At 40.4% G+C, this 16,692-nt stretch overlaps 1 long non-coding RNA gene across 1 annotated transcript; it reads right to left on the bottom strand.

Annotated features, from left to right (window-relative positions):
* Nucleotides 1-13,659: 13,659 nt before the first annotated feature.
* Nucleotides 13,660-16,047, bottom strand: LOC113300214. The gene is made up of 2 exons (XR_003335603.1): nt 14,592-16,047; nt 13,660-13,944 (listed from the first exon to the last, which is right to left on the bottom strand). It is a non-coding gene; the product is annotated as an uncharacterized LOC113300214 (long non-coding RNA).
* Between the last annotated feature and the right edge of the window lie 645 nt (nt 16,048-16,692).

Below are 16,692 nucleotides of genomic sequence, written 5' to 3'. Positions count from 1 at the left end.
ACATGCTATGTCCCCTTTGAATCTACATCTACACCGTCCATCTATGCCTGCGAAGATGGATGGTTGAGACTGATTTGCGGCACATTACAGACCCTAATTTAGGGTTTCTCGTCCACGCTGCTTTGGCTGGACGTATTGGCAAGCCATGCTACCCTTTTGGGGAGGCCGACCATGCGGGGTACGCATTGGTCCGGTGTTGAACATTCCAATACCTGCTTGAGGGTTATGGATTCGATCTAAGCCATCCAATCATGCTGGTGAAGTTGGATGGTCGTGATTGTTTCTAAGACTGATACAGACAGTCCATATGCTCGATCGGGCTAGTATAACACTCCGAGAGTTATAACCTGTACGGGTATTTCGTATGTGCCTCCTTATTTAATGCTTGGAGATTCATGTTGCTCTGCTGAGAGCAACACTCAGTCGTCATGCCGCACCAAGAATGATAAGAGTGAAGCAGTACAGGAAATACAAGGCTGGTCATGCATTAATTGGTAATGCTATAAGTTTATAGTGAAGAAGTATTCTCCACTTCATTAGTGGTTTTATCCTTTGCAGTATGTTAGCGCATAATTTCGGCTTTTAAAATTTTAGCCTTTAATGAAAATCCACCATCAACATTAAGTCCCCTGCCTAGCATACAACGGTTACACTATTGTGGGGTAGGCATGAGATGGTGACGGTTACAGATAAAACTTATGAGACAAAGCTAGATGTTACCAGGAGAGACGGGTCGTCCTGTCCTTGGAGCATGTCACGTTCAAGAGGCGTCCAGGAGAGCATTCCCCTAGCATGATGTCGGTATTGCCTTCTTCGATCGACCTTGCTATGCCTGCTTCGGTCGAGGGCCTGCTCCGTTCTTGCTCCGTTTGAATGTCGGTCTTGCCGGATCGACTTTACTATGCCTGCTTCGTTCGAGGGACTATTGCGCCTGCTTCGCTCGATCGTGGGGTTGTGCCTAATCGACGGACTGCTGCGCCTGCTTCGTTCGTGGGAGTACGCCAGGTGTGACGACGATCTTGGTGGACATGTAACCCTGAACGGATGTGGACCCCACCATGTATATGCTTCTACCAAATGTCACCCTATTGCACCTGTTTGATAGGCATGTGGGGCCGCCTACTTCGCTCAACCGTGGGACTCATCATGCGCCCGCTTGATCAAACGTGGGCTTGTGGTGCCTGCTTCGGTTAAACATGGGTCCACTGTATGCGTCTATTATACCGGCCTTATGTCCTGACTAACACCAGCCTTGTGATTCGACCAATGTCGGTCTTGTTTGCTGACGTGGTATTCCTTTTGACTTGATCAACACCAGCCCTTGTGATTTGAGCAATACCAGCCTTTTGACCTGACCAATACCAGCCCTTGTGATTTGAGCAATGTCAGTCTTGTATGTTGTCGTGGCTTAATACCAGCCTCGTTTGAATCCAATACCAGCCTAGTGACTTGATGAATGCCGGACTTGTAACTTGACCAATACCGGACTTGTGACTTGACCAATACCGGACTTGTAACTTGACCAGGACTTGTGATTTGATCAATAGCAGACTCATTTGCTAACGTGGACCGATACCTGACTTTGACACCAATACCGGACTGACGTGACTAGTCTTGTCTTCACGTGAACCCATACCAGTCTCGTGACCTTGACTTGGCTACTATGAATTTATACCAACCTGCTTGATCAATGTGGGACCCGCCGCATGCCTGCTTTGCTTAAGGTCGGTTGTGCCTGCTTCGACCAGACACCAAACATGTTTCCTCACCCAACACCAGACTTGATCCTTGATCAACACCGGCCTTGTCTTGACGAACACTGGCCTTGCTGATTTGACGAACCCCGACCTTGCTGACGGACATCGCTGCCTCAACCGGCACCGGCCTTGATGTCTTGTTTCGTTCGAACACCGGCCTTGTCCCGTACACCAGCTTTGTTACTTCTACCAACACCTGTCTTGTTGTTGTGATCAACACCGGTCTTGCTGACTAACACCGGTCTTCCCTTTGCTCGAACGTGGGACCCAGGCGTGCTTGCTTTTCCAAAACGTGAACCTTGTATAAGCAGCTTTTGGAGCGAGCAGGTCATGGAGAGCGTTGAAGCAGCTTCTGGTGGAAGGAGCGTTGAAGCGGCTTCTGCTGGAGAGATTGTTGAAGTGGCTTCTCCTGGATAGACGTTGGAGCGTCAGAGAGCATTGAAGAGGCTTATCTTGGACAGGTGTTGGAGCGCCTTCCTCTGAAGAGAGCATTGAAGCAGGCTTCTGAAGCGAACGTGGAGGCGGCTCCTGGAAAGAGCATTGAAGCTAGATTCTGAAGAGAGCGTGGGTCCCGGAGAAAGCATTGAGGCGGCTCCTGAATAGACCATTGAAGCAGCTTCTGCTGGAGGGAGCGTTGAAGTGGCTTCCTCTTCAGATTTATTTACTCTTGCGAATTCTATGTTTCTTGATTGACTATCTCTCTCTTGTGTTAAAGAAGTTCTTGACTGAAGGCGAAGGAATTTCATGTTGAGCCTCAGTCCCCAAGCGTGGTCTTCGTGGATCTATCTTGTATACCCGATGGGTCTTTTGTACGTAATGGTCTTTGATATGGTGAAGCTCTGGATGGTATCAATCAACGAGCAACAATATTTCTTGGCAGCAACTGTGATAAGAAGAGGCTGGCAGGGGGAGGTGATAGCTACGGGCACGAACTTGGAAGTCTTCATATAGTGGTAGAACTCGTCTTATTGCTAGAGGGATAAACTGAAACCGATCTTACTTGACTTTTCTTCATGAAATAGAGAAGAAGGAGACAGTCCCCTGCCCACGAGTATCCAGAGCTTTCGACTTGATAGGTGTTGTCACGCTAGGTTCATGAGGATGTCTTTGAAATGGGCAGTGCTAAGCAGTCCCAGTCATACTCCTTTGGTAACGCAACTACTTCTTCTACGGTAGAGCGTATCTCATTGATGTAGTTACCATCGATCCAGATATGGAATATCTTGGACGTTGTTTCACCATTACGGAAGTCGTGCATATATTACTGGAGTTGGAGTTGGCGATTTTGGACTGGCAGGATGTTGTATCTCGGTGGCTTTCCTCTTGCTGCTTCAGCGAAACTGGTTCTTTCTAGCAGGGCAGATGCTGTTGTAGATGAGCGTTCAACAGCTTCACGAAGTCCAGAGGATGACCAAAAGCGCAGATTCTCCAACATAGCACGATAGACATGCATCATCGTCTGATAGAGTGATTCGCCCGGATCTTGATAAACATGACGCGCGGACATCGTTATCTTCTTGAGGCTGCTCCCTTGAGGTGTCGGCTTCAGGGGATCTGAAGATGTACCATCCTCGCTCTTGTCTGGACTGACATAATAGGAGAACCCTTTGTGATGATTCAGAGATGACAGTATTCATTGAATCCTCTGAAACGCTTCTTGTTGTAGTGCGGTCCAGACGAAACTTTCTCATTTCTTCAGCAAGGGGTGAATGAAGGAAAAGTTCACCTTGCCCATGAAGTTTTGGATCTCCTTCACGGTTTACGGAAGCGGCATTGTGAAGATATCTTGAGTCTTGGACTTGACTATTATATCAAGTATTCTTCGACTTGCTTATGCATCATGTCGTGGAAGATTGTCGTCATAGTGTGTTGATACGTCGCACCGGCACTTTTCAAACCGAATAGCATTACGGTATAACAAAAGTTTCCAATAGGGTTTGAAAATATGTCTTACTTGCACCATGCTCATGCATCCTTATCTGGTTGTAGACGGTACATCCATCCATGGAGGAGAACATACCGTGTTCGCTGGTAGCATCTACCAACATGTCGATGTTGGGTAGAGGAAATCGTCATTGGGGAAGCATTCGTTCAAGTCTCTGGAATCCATGCAACACCTGATCTCGCGTCTGAATTGCCTCGGAGATTGTTTGACCGGCTTGGATCGGAGATTGTATGAATGCTTACACAAGGTCGAGCTGATGGAGATAGTCCTAGGAGATTCCTCATCGTCGAGCTCATCAGTTGTGGAGTTGGTACCATCTTGCAGCTGTCATGGAGCGTCTAGCACTTCTTCTTGTGGCTGATCGTTGTTGTAGCATTCCGTTGGGTGGAGAGAAGAATTAAGATGCCTCGTCAGCAAGGATGCATCATGGGGCCTAGCCTTTGATGATGCGGGTCGGTATTCCTCTTGGATTGACGCTCACGTGGGGAGTGGGATGCAATGGACTTTGTCTGATCCTTCCCGCGGAGCTTTCCTCGGTTTGAACAGTTCCACTCCGCATATTTGTGCATAAGGAAACAATGATGCAGGAATACGAATGACTTTTTTATTCAGCATAGTCTTCAGGCATTGGTGACACGTTGAAGGGACGATCCTATATGTGTTGGTCTGGTTTCCTTCAAAGTCTGTCATTGTGGTAGGATGACGATCTTGCCTGAGCGAAACTTGGCCGTCCTGAGAGGCTTGAGAGTAATCACATTCGAAGACGCTCCCGTGTTGATGAGGGCCCTATTTAACTCCGAATCCTTGATGCGTGCAGTAACGTGTAGGGCCCGGTTTTGATCTTCTTCTGGTTGATTGCAGCAAAACGTCTCTGCCAGTTGATTCTTCGAGAGGTGTAAAAGTTCGCATAAACTTTCCACTAGAGAAACCGCTTCCTGATCCACCAGCCTCTGGCTCATAGTGAGACTATTGACTTGAGAAGGATCGTTGTGAGGATCAGTCCCCAGTGTAGGAATCTCCATGACAGGACCGTTCATATTTGGTGTCACTTCTTTGATCAGGTCCATGTAGGTCCGCGCCGCTGAAATACCTTCTCCGGGTGCGTTGAATGCGTTCCTTGTTGGCTCCAGGGGATGTCACGTCTCTTGTGTCAATCGATCAGTTAATGTCTTAAGAAAAGTAAGTACCTCTTTCTGTGTTGCAGCCATATCCGTTTGAGTCTTAGCAAGGACTTCCTGCCTCTCCATGCAATGGTATTGAGAGATGGTCCTCCTCTTGCTCCTCCATCTCCTCGTTCTAATGAAGGGGTGGAAGCTGTTGCTTTGGTGACCTCCGGAGGCGTTACACTTGAGGAGATGTCGGGATTTGCGGCTGCTCTGTCTCTGGTGATGGGAGGTGTTACACTTACTGGAACATCTCCTGCTCTGCTAGTGCTGATAGTAGAGGAAGCAATTCCACGAGATACATTGATGGTATTGACTGGCTGCACGGTGACACCTGGGATATCAACACCGAGAGTGTTGTCAATGCTAGTCCCGTCAGGATTGGCCGCTGATCCAGACCTAAGATCCACCATTTTCGAAATCAGTAAAATTGAATTGATATTGAAGAAATTGACTTCACAACCGAGAGATTAATCTCCCACTGTGGTCGCCAATTGTTTATGGGTGAAAACTGTTCCTGCTGAATTTGGTAATTTGGGGTGTGTGGATGAGGAATGAATCTAAACCCTAAACAAATGCACTGCACGGGAGTGATTTGTGATTCGATAAATCAATCTGTACAATTCTGGCCTAAACCAAGAAATGGCCGTTCCAGACTTACTTCGGTCAAAAAGTGAAGGAGATGGGGTTGATCTTAGGGAGGTAAGCGAAGAAGGTGTTGAGATTGTGAAGGTGTTGGCTGTGTATGACTTGTATCAGAAAGCTGAACTTGCTTGCAAAATGTAAGCTATCAGTTCTAGTGTTTGGATACGGTTGTATCAACACTTGGTTTCTGTTGTCTTGTCTTGTCGAAATAGGGAGGAGAACCTATTTATACAAGTCATTGAGCCTTACGTATCTCGTGGGAAGTGGAGAAAGTGGAGTGATGGAGTACTGGAGTTGCGTGTGTTAGTGTTACACGATCAGTCTTGCCCACTTCTCCCATCATCACTATCCGTCCATGACTTCCTGAGACGTTCTTGTGATGGCGCGTTGTGCGCTGCACGCTGTAAACCGCCAGACTAATACCCCAGTATGTATCCCCCAGTTTGTGACAGGATTGATGTCTCGAGTGTGTGGATCGTGGGACCCACAGAAAGCAACATGTGATGCTAGATTAAATAACTAAGTTATTTAGGAAGTCGATACTTGTGAAGTATCGTGTGTATTCTATGCAAGTAATGCATCGAATATACTCAGCATGTATGAAGCATCGCTGTTTGAGCGTCTTAAAATAGCTTCATGTCCAACCTACTTCATGTGATGGTTTGGGGGCTGCGCAAGCAAGTCCTGACTTGGCGGACCACATGGTGTGGTAGAGTGGCGGATGGTAATCACCACAACACCTCATTGACCAGTTAACTCCTGACCACGATCGTATAACCAAGCAGGTGAAGTTGAACGAACGAGATGATCTTTGAGACACTCATCTGCGACCGTTAGTGGAATTAGGGTTTATGAAGAGGTACGCAATCATCACTCTTCAGCTTGGTCGAAACCAATCTTGGGACCCAATTTTGGACGGGCCGATCGTGCATGCGTGTAGACGGCATGCCGGTGTAGGCGCCCATACCTCATTGTCTCGTGAAAGTGTGATCTAAGACACTCAATTTGTCCGGTGAAGTTGAGTGGTTGAGATCAATTTGCGACAGAAATCCGGTGCCGCAAAAGCCGCGCGTCATGCCAACTTCGGGCGCACGTTTCGAGACGACTAAGCTTGGTCGGTCTTGGCCGATTAGTCTGGTATACAGATGGCGGGCTGGTGTACAGGTCCATACCTTAATACCCCATAGAAACGTGATCTGAGCCACTCAATTTGTCCGGCAAAGTTGAGTGGTAGAGATTAGTTTGCAACTGGGAGGTGTGACCACACCTAGTTTGGGCGTGCGAATCGAGACGACCAGGCATGATATGCCTTGGCCGATCGGGTGTGGAGATATGTGGGCCCACAGTGATCGTGTTGACACTTTCAGCTTTTACAATTTTAGCTTTTAATGAAAATCCACCATCAACACTCGTGTACAACAATTGGAATTTCGCATCAGGGTACTTCCTCATGTAGTCAATAAGTATGCCAACCAAGGAGATTCTTTAGTGCCTTCCAAGGTTCTGCGCAGATAACTAGGATCTGGAGTAAAGGTTTTGTGGGTATATCTCTTGTAAGCCCTCCCGAGACTATAATTCGGCCATTAGGGCCACCTAGGGGTTTAAAGGCTTGTTGCACATGCTAAGTGAAATCGCGATGCCTGCGACAGTGAGTTAGGATTTTATTTTGTAGATTTGATCTGCTCGTGGACTAGCAAATAATAAGTTTGGGGGTATTTGATAGACGCATTTATATGTCTATTTTGATCTCAATTATCTATTTTGTTAGAGCACATTTTGTACTTATTTTGGCATTTTATGTTTTTGTAGGTGTTTTCGGAGAAATAAGCTCTTGTGGAGAAATTGGCTCGAAAATGGCATTTGGACCTCCGGAGAAAATTACTAAAGGCGACATGTGTTATTTACAACCCTCAAATGGATAAGGGGAACCCAGTCGATAAGGGATAACCTATCGTTATTTGCACCCTAGGGCATCCCAAAGGCGTCTGCTAAAGGCACCCCTACCTAACCGGGACCACCCCTTTTCTTCTTCGTACAAAGCCTATTTTGGCGGGAAAAAGTTCATTTGAAATTTCGGAAACAGCGAACTTTGCTGTATTGAATTTGGTCGAGTTTTTATCGAAGATTGACATGAAGTTGGATTGGTTAGGCCCTGTTTTGTTTAAACAGGGCATGTAGTAGGGTTTGTTTCGAAAAAAGAAAAGATTTCCTCATTATCTCGGTAAAACAGGGTATGTGAGAATCTCGGAAAATCCTTGGTCTTAGCTTGGAAGTTACGGAGATATTCTCGATGGATTTCGTTTGGGATAAACTAGGAAAGATTTAAGCAATTGAGTGGACGCGTAAACAACATAGGAAAGGGTTGTTCACGATAAAACAGAGGTGGGAAGTAATTCTCGGATATTTTTGGAAGTTACGAGCAAGATTTTAAAGGAGAGAATCTCTCTCTGAGATTTCTTTATATCGAGTATGGACAACTAGCAGCTGCAGGGACATGTTGAAAAGGAAGGAAGATCTCAGACAAGAGATAAACCCGGGATTTGAGTTGGTTCTTGGTATTTACGTGGGAATGGAAGGAGATAGTATCCATTGTTAGCATTGAATCCATTTTTAGAGCTTGGATAAAGCAGAGACGCGTGAAGTAAAAAGGGAAGTAAATATCCCGTAACTTGGGTGGAAAGGCAGAGAGAAAGATTGGGAAGAAATTTGTAGCGCCCCCAAAGCTAACAACTGACTAATCCAAGAGATTAACTAAATAAAGAGGCACTAAGAATTTAAATCATTTACTTAAACATTCAATCAAGAAATCTGCTACAAAACTTAACCCAAAACTATCCCCGCTCAGAAATATATATACAAGAACTCCTCTCAAATGATACATATACAATAGTCATTTAGTTTTCAAATATAATATACAACTTGATAAACATAATAGAAACAATCTAACAAACGGACTCAACGTCCTCGAAGCTTTCGTTGCGCAACTCTGATCTGACTCTGAAACTGAAAGTGGGAAAGGATGAGCACATCATCCCTAGAAGGGATGCCCAGCAGGAATAACATTTAACTTTGAAGAAATCATGAGCAAGATTTTGGAAAACAATACATGTTTTCCGAATATCAAAGTGACTAAGTCACTGGAAATACACAAACATGTATATGGATAAACTCCTTCGTCAAGCAATGTATAATAGTGATGTCGGGTTGTTCCACGCCTAATAATATATTGATGTCGGGTTGTTCCACACCTAATACGCATAAAAGCTGAATTCATGTAAATATAAATGTGAAGGAGCGTATCCTATATACCACGCGTGTAAATTCTCATTTCCCATAACAATTCATAATGACAACCAACATTACAAGTCATTTCCAATTCATGGAAAGATTCAAAGGATCAACAAAACAAGCATAATACAAACTAAACAAAGTATGAAATGCACAAACAGACAATGCATGAGTTTGTTAAACATAAACTTTTGTAAAAGAAACAACAATGGTTTCAGAAATTCCCACATCTTTTGATGACAAGCCACGCCTACCCCGAGACCGACAATCCAGTGGTTCGTCATTTGAGTCGATCGTAGTTAATAGAGTCTAACTGTGAATTACACAAGAACTCTAAGTATTTAGTCACAAGGCTCATAACATAATTCCATACAATTTTCTAGTTATAAGTTTAGTGAACTATCTAATGGTTCTAAGCCCATTTATTTTTCCACACCTTGTCATTCACTTACTTTAGTATGTCTAAAGTTTACTAATCCAATTAGGTTAATTCTATAAACCATTATCTAAGTCTTATGAACATCTACAACTTATAGAATAAACAAAAAGCTAATTCAAACCATAAGTGGTCCAGATCATCAAATAGGAACACTAGCCCTAAGCCCAAGTCCACTAAAATCGGCACGTTAACTTAAGGCCTCATCCGAATGAGTTAACTAACGGTCACCAACAGTCAACGTCTGGTCAGAGGGAGTCAACCAACGGTAAACGTCTAATAAAGGTCAAAGGTCAAGTCATTGGTCAACGGATCAATGACTCAATGGGTCAAACTGATTCGATTCAGTCAGGTTGACTAAGTCAACTAAACAAATTGAGTCAGCTAAACTGACTGGGATGACTAACAGGCTTCAGCCATGGTTTATAAGGCATCACAACTCTAGTTATTATACTTGCAACTTCAACAATTCATTTCATTCAAATTATAATTCAAAATTGATTTACAAAGATAACACAGCCTACCTGTAATTGCAGCTTTAAGCTATACTCAGATCATCTCAACAAATCGTCTAAAACTTATCACTTCAATTAACTCTAACAATCTATTTCTCTATCCCATTCAACTGAGTTCAGATCCAAACCTCACTGCCAAAGCTCAACAGCTCAACTGCAATGTCAGAGCTAAAACCTCCCACAACCTCAACATCAGTTCATCTCATTCCATTCCCAACAGTCACAACTGTATCTCAATACAAACAATCAACCAACAATAGCTAACCTGTCTCCCTGTAATTTCAATCCATATGTTCCTCCCGTTACCGACTCACATAACACCAACAACACATTCATTCCTGCCATTCAATTCTCAACACAACCACTTACATAATTTAGCACTAACAGTACCTCCAACTTCACATCCTTGCTATTGTGATTCGTTAGGCTCAAACCAATACAAACAGTCAAGCAACACTCTTGATCCTAATTCCAACTATAACACCACAGCCTCAACCCACTGGCAAGACTCATTCCTTCTACAAAACTCCAAACATTCATCTAAGTCCCAACTATTGCAGACATCAATAACACCCCTTACAATTTCCTATTCCAACACATAATCTTTGTAATTCATAAACCACTATGGTTCCAGTTCAACCAACCATTCAAAACTCAGTACCAATACCATCTTCAACAACCACAACTCCAGCAAAATCCATCACTTCTCAATAACCTATTTAAAATCTTAATATCCACAAACCACCAGTTCTACTAACTTACTTGCAAATTCAACAAAATCTAAACTATAAACTTCAGTTTCATTATCTAATCATCATCATCCATAAACTCATAAAATGAAATCAATAGCTTTAGTAAGTTATTAAGAAGACAATTACCTCAATCAGATTTGCTCAACATCAACCAGTTCATCACCAGAGATAACTCCATGGTTTCCTTATTAGCTGAATCAAGCCTTAGCTTTACAAACAACTTCAAAATCCCTAACTTCATCGAACTCAAATTACTCTTCATCTCTAACCCTAATTCATCCAATCGATCAATACCCATCTCAAATCCGCTTCTTAAAACATCAATTTTATCTTCTAATTCATCTTTTAATTCTTCCAGAACTCTAACTTTTCAATTCATCACTGAATCAGCTTCAGAACTTCAATAGAACACCAACCCCCTTTGTTCTTCATCACCAACTACCCAAATCCTTCTTTAATTAACCAATTCCTCCATATCTTGAACCTAAATCGAAACCCTAACTTCTAACTTACAGCAGCATCGACATCTCTTCATCTTCCAAGAGCTAATCAACTTTAGTACCACCAACAACAATCACTACTCAATCATACCCTACGTCTCTCGATCTAAAAATCTTGACTTCAGTTTTCTAAAGTCACCAGCAGGAGAAGAAGAAAGAAGAATGGAGAAGAAGAAAGAAGAGTTTATCCACTCGAGACTGGGTAGATAAGACCAAAGTTGCTAAAGGAAACCCGACCAAAATGATAAGGGAAGACAAGGAGGTCGATCTACAAGATGATTAATCTCCCCTTCATACTCATCCGATGATATCTTCTACGTCCGGTATCCAAACGACATGTTCGAGTAGTCCATTCCACATAACTTTTGAGATCTAACCAATGGTATTAGTTTCGTATATAAATCGTTGTTAAATTAACGTTCGTGTTAAACTAATCGAATTATAATTCGTCACTTGACCGGTCTAATAGCGTTGACGATCTTGCGGGTCTTTACATTCTCCCCACCTTATACATTTTCTTCCTCGAAAATGAAACTCCTTCTGGTCTTCAAAACTCCCCACCTTATAGAATAATTTCATCCCTTGTTTAAGCGCAAAGAACATAAAACAAAGCACAATCTATATGGCTCTACAACTAAAATCTAAATTTTGTAGCTCTAGGTTCAACTACGCTGATTTAAATTCTATCAAATATGAAAGTCTAAGTTTCTTACACTAATCTCTATATTGGAAAACTATAAGTTTTAGTCTCTAAGTTCCTTACGCTAATTTCTATTTTATAAAATATCTGACTCTAACTTCAAGGAAGGATCCTACAAATCTTTTTATGTGAAATTATATTTATAGATTTCTTAAAGAGTTATACCAAAATTCTATGATCGGTCATCTCTGAATGCAGTTGCCCTGTCAAGGTTGGCCAGGCCCAACAATGCCTTCCTACGAACAGAGAAAACACAACATTCACTATTCCCCAGTGCTGGATTAACTAAGTATTAGTTTATTAAAATCAATTAGTCTCTAAACTTTTATCGTAAATGGTGTAAGTCTGATAAGTTTGCTTCTTAAAATATATAAATAGTTTACTTAGTCCTCTGAATCTTTTTGTTTATTTCTTTTACCAATAATAGTAATCCCAACTCGATTTTACGCCAATTTATAATATTTGATAAATTTATCCTTACTGTAATACCATATATAAAATTTCTAAATATTATGTATTATAAATTTCCTACTAATTTAATTACTCAAATATTTTTATCAACTGTGTTATTATTCTCGTTATTCTTAAGTTGGTAGCCCGGTTGGTACACTAAGCCTTAATCTTCTATATATAATTTTACATTCACATAAGAATTGATATAACAAATTTTTATTTATTCACTTCGAATCCAAATACTATATCTTGTCAAAGATTGACGTTGATAATTTAATATGATTTAAATTTGAGTCTGCATAAATTATAGTATATCTTAATACTCTTTAGGTTTTAATTCTAATATTAATGTAAAGTATCATATTAATATATATAAATTTATTTTCTTTTAATTCTAATATTACACTAATCATTCAAATACTATTATTACTATTATAATATTTTTATCATTAACGTTGATGATTTCTAACTACTCTTACAAATATTACTAAGTCCCAAAAATATTATTAACATTTATGTGATTACAAATTGTTGAATCTTCGTATAAGTTAAGGTACTATATAAGTCCTTATGTGACTTTCAAGATTATCAGTATTTTTATAGTATTAGATTATCTGCGTGTTCATATTTTTTAGATTAATTATTCTCAAATCCTCATTAGCTAAAGTTATTGGCGTATCCTACAATTTTTACTTCAATACAAATACAAACAACTAAACAAACAAATTAATCAATCAAATAATTCTTTTAATTATTGATAGCTTTTAGTGATTAAGATTTATCTCACGAACCCAACCAAGTTCTAAACTAATCTATTTCACTAACTGGCACTGGCTAATTCTATCTTTTCCCATACAAGATCTAATAGTGAGCTCTGATACCAACACTGTAGCGCCCCCAAAGCTAACAGCTGACTAATCCAAGAGATTAACTAAATAAAGAGGCACTAAGAATCTAAATCATTTACTTAAACATTCAATCAAGAGATCTGCTACAAAACTTAACCCAAAACTAGCCTCGCTCAGAAATATATATACAAGAACTCCTCTCAAATGATACATATACAATAGTCATTTGTTTTTAAAATATAATATACAACTTGATAAACATAGTAGAAACAATCTAACAAACGAACTCAACGTCCTCGAAGCTTTCGATGCGCAACTCTGATCTGACTCTGAAACTGAAAGTGGGAAAGGGTGAGCACATCATCCCTAGAAGGGGTGCAGCAGGAATAACATTTAACTTTAAAGAAATCATGAGCAAGATTTTGGAAAACAATACATGTTTTCCGAACATCAAAGTGACTAAGTCACTGGATATACACAAACATGTATATGGATAAACTCCTTCGTCAAGCAATGTATAATAGTGATGCCGGGTTGTTCCACACCTAATAATATATTGATGTCGAGTTGTTCCACACCTAATACGCATAAAAGCTGAATTCATGTAGATATAAATGTAAAGGAGCGTATCCTATATACCACACGTCGAAATTCTCATTTCCCATAACAATTCATAATGACAACCAACATTACAAGTCCTTTGCAATTCATGGAAAGATTCAAAGGATCAACAAAACAAACATAATACAAATTAAACAAAGTATGAAATGCACAAACAGACAATGCATGAGTTTTTTAAACATCAACTTTTGTAAAAGAAACAAAAATGGTTTCAGAAGAGTTAAATGTATTCCCACATCTTTTGATGACAAGCCACGCCTACCTCGAGATCCACGATCCAGTGGTTCGTCCTTTGAATCGATCGTAGTTAATAGAGTCTAACTGTTAATTACACAAAAACTCTAAGAATTTAGCCACAAGGATCATAACATAATTCCATACAATTTTCTAGTTATAAGTTTAGTGAACTATCTAATGGTTCTATGCCCATTTATGTTTCCGCATCTAGTCATTCACTTACTTTAGTATGTCTAAAGTTTACTAATCCAATTAGGTTAATTCTATAATCAATTATCTAAGTCTTATGAACATCTACAACTTGTATAATAAACCAAAAGCTAATTCAGACCATAAATGGTCCACATCATCAAATAGGAACACTAGCCCTAAGCCCAAGTCAACTAAAATCGGCCCGCTAACTTAAGGCCTGATCCAAATGAGTTAACTAATGGTCACTAAAAGTCAACGTCTGGTCAGAGGGAGTCAACTAACGGTCAACGTCTAATAAAGGTCAAAGGTCAAGTCATTGGTCAACGGATCAATGACTCAATGGGTCAAACTGATTCGACTCAGTCAGATTGACTAAGTCAACTAAACAAATTGAGTCAGCTAAACTGACTGGGATGACTAACAGGCTTCAGCCATGGTTTCTAATGCATCACAACTTTAGTTATTATACTTGCAACTTCAACAATTCATTTCATTCAAATTATAATTCAAAATTGATTTACAAAGATAACACAGCCTACCTGCAATTGCAGCTTTAAGCTATACTCAGATCATCTCAACACAATCATTTAAATCTCTTTCTAAAACTTCAGTCACATAACATCTCTTACAACCTTAATCATTATCACTTCAATAAACTCTAACAATCTATTTCTCTATCCCATTCAACTGAGTTCAGATCCAAACCTCACTGCCAAAGCTCAACAGCTCAACTGCAATGTCAGAGCTAAAACCTCCCACAACCTCAACATCAGTTCATCTCATTCCATTCCCAACAGTCACAACTGTATCTCAATACAAACAATCAACCAACAATAGCTAACCTGTCTCCCTATAATTTCAATCCATATGTTCCTCCCGTTACCGACTCACATAACACCAACAAAATATTCATTCCTGCCATTCAATTCTCAACACAACCACTTACATAATTTAGCACTAACAGTACCTCCAACTTCACATCCTTGCTATTGTGATTCGTCAGACTCAAACCAATACAACCAGTCAAGCAACACTCTTGATCCTAATTCCAACTATAACACCACAGCCTCAACCCACTGGCAAGACTCATTCCCTCTACAAAACTCCAAACATTCATCTAAGTCCCAACTATTGTAGACATCAATAACACCCCTTACAATTTCTTATTCCAACACATAATCTTTGTAATTCATAAACCACTATGGTTCCAGTTCAACCAACCATTCAAAACTCAGTACCAATACCATCTTCAACAACCACAACTCCAGCAAAATCCATCACTTCTCAATAACCTATTTCAAATCTTAATATCCACAAACCACCAGTTCTACTAACTTACTTGCAAATTCAACAAAATCTAAACTATAAACTTCAGTTTCATTATCTAATCATCATCATCCATAAACTCATAAACTGAAATCAATAGCTTTAGTAAGTTATTAAGAAGACAATTACCTCAATCAGATTTGCTCAACATCAACCAGTTCATCACCAGAGATAACTCCATGGTTTCCTTATTATCAGAATCAAGCCTTAGCTTCACAAACAACTTCAAAATCCCTAACTTCATCGAACTCAAAATACTCTTCATCTCTAACCCTAATTCATCCAATCGATCAATACCCATCTCAAATCCGCTTCTTAAAACATCAATTTCATCTTCTAATTCATCTTTTAATTCTTCCAGAACTCCTTTTCAATTCATCACTGAATCAGCTTCAGAACTTCAATATAACACCAACCCCCTTTGGTCTACCCAAATCCTTCTTTAATTAACCAATTCCTCCATATCTTGAACCTAAATCGAAACCCTAACTTCTAACTTACAGCAACATCGACATCTCTTCATCTTCCCAGAGCTAATCAACTTTAGTACCACCAACAACAATCACTACTCAATCATACCCTACGTCTCTCGATCTAAAAATCTTGACTTCAGTTTTCTAAAGTCACCAACAGATGAAGAAACGAGAAGAAGAATGGAGAAGAAGAAAGAAGAATGGAGAAGAAAGAAAGAAGAGTTTATCCTCTCGACTGGGTAGATAAGACCAAAGTTGCTAAAGGAACCCGACCAAAATGATAAGGGCACCAAGGGGGTTTGTCTACAAGATGATTAATCTCCCCTTCATACTCATCCGATGACATCTTCTTCGTCCGGTATCCAAACGACACGTTCGAGTAGTCCATTCCACGTAACTTTTCAAGATCTAACCAATGGTACTAGTTTCGTATCTAGATCGTTGTTAGATTAATTTCTATTAATTAACATGCGTGTTAAACTAATCAAATTATAATTCGTCATTTGACTGGTCTAATAGCGTTGACGAGCTTGCGGGTCTTTACAAAATTATCGGAATTTGTTTTCCCTGACAGTATAAATATAGGTGTCTTGAGTCCAACAGGGATATCGGGAGTTTTGGGGACCGAACGGAGGGTTTGGAAGACCTGAGAGAAACAACTCAACAGTTGCAGGCGAGTTCATCATCAACAGAGAGGAAAAAGAAGAAGCACAGAACCGTCACCATTTTTTTTTTCGAATTTGTAACAGTTCTGCAACCATTATTTCAGTTAGGTTTCTCTGTAACAGTCGGCTCTGTAACAACGGGTTATGTAACAATTATATCTGTCACAAACTCAATT

The sequence above is a fragment of the Papaver somniferum genome, chromosome 1 (assembly GCF_003573695.1).
Source record: "Papaver somniferum cultivar HN1 chromosome 1, ASM357369v1, whole genome shotgun sequence".
NCBI classification, from domain to species: Eukaryota; Viridiplantae; Streptophyta; class Magnoliopsida; order Ranunculales; family Papaveraceae; genus Papaver; species Papaver somniferum.
This window is presented reverse-complemented; position numbering and strand designations above follow the sequence as displayed.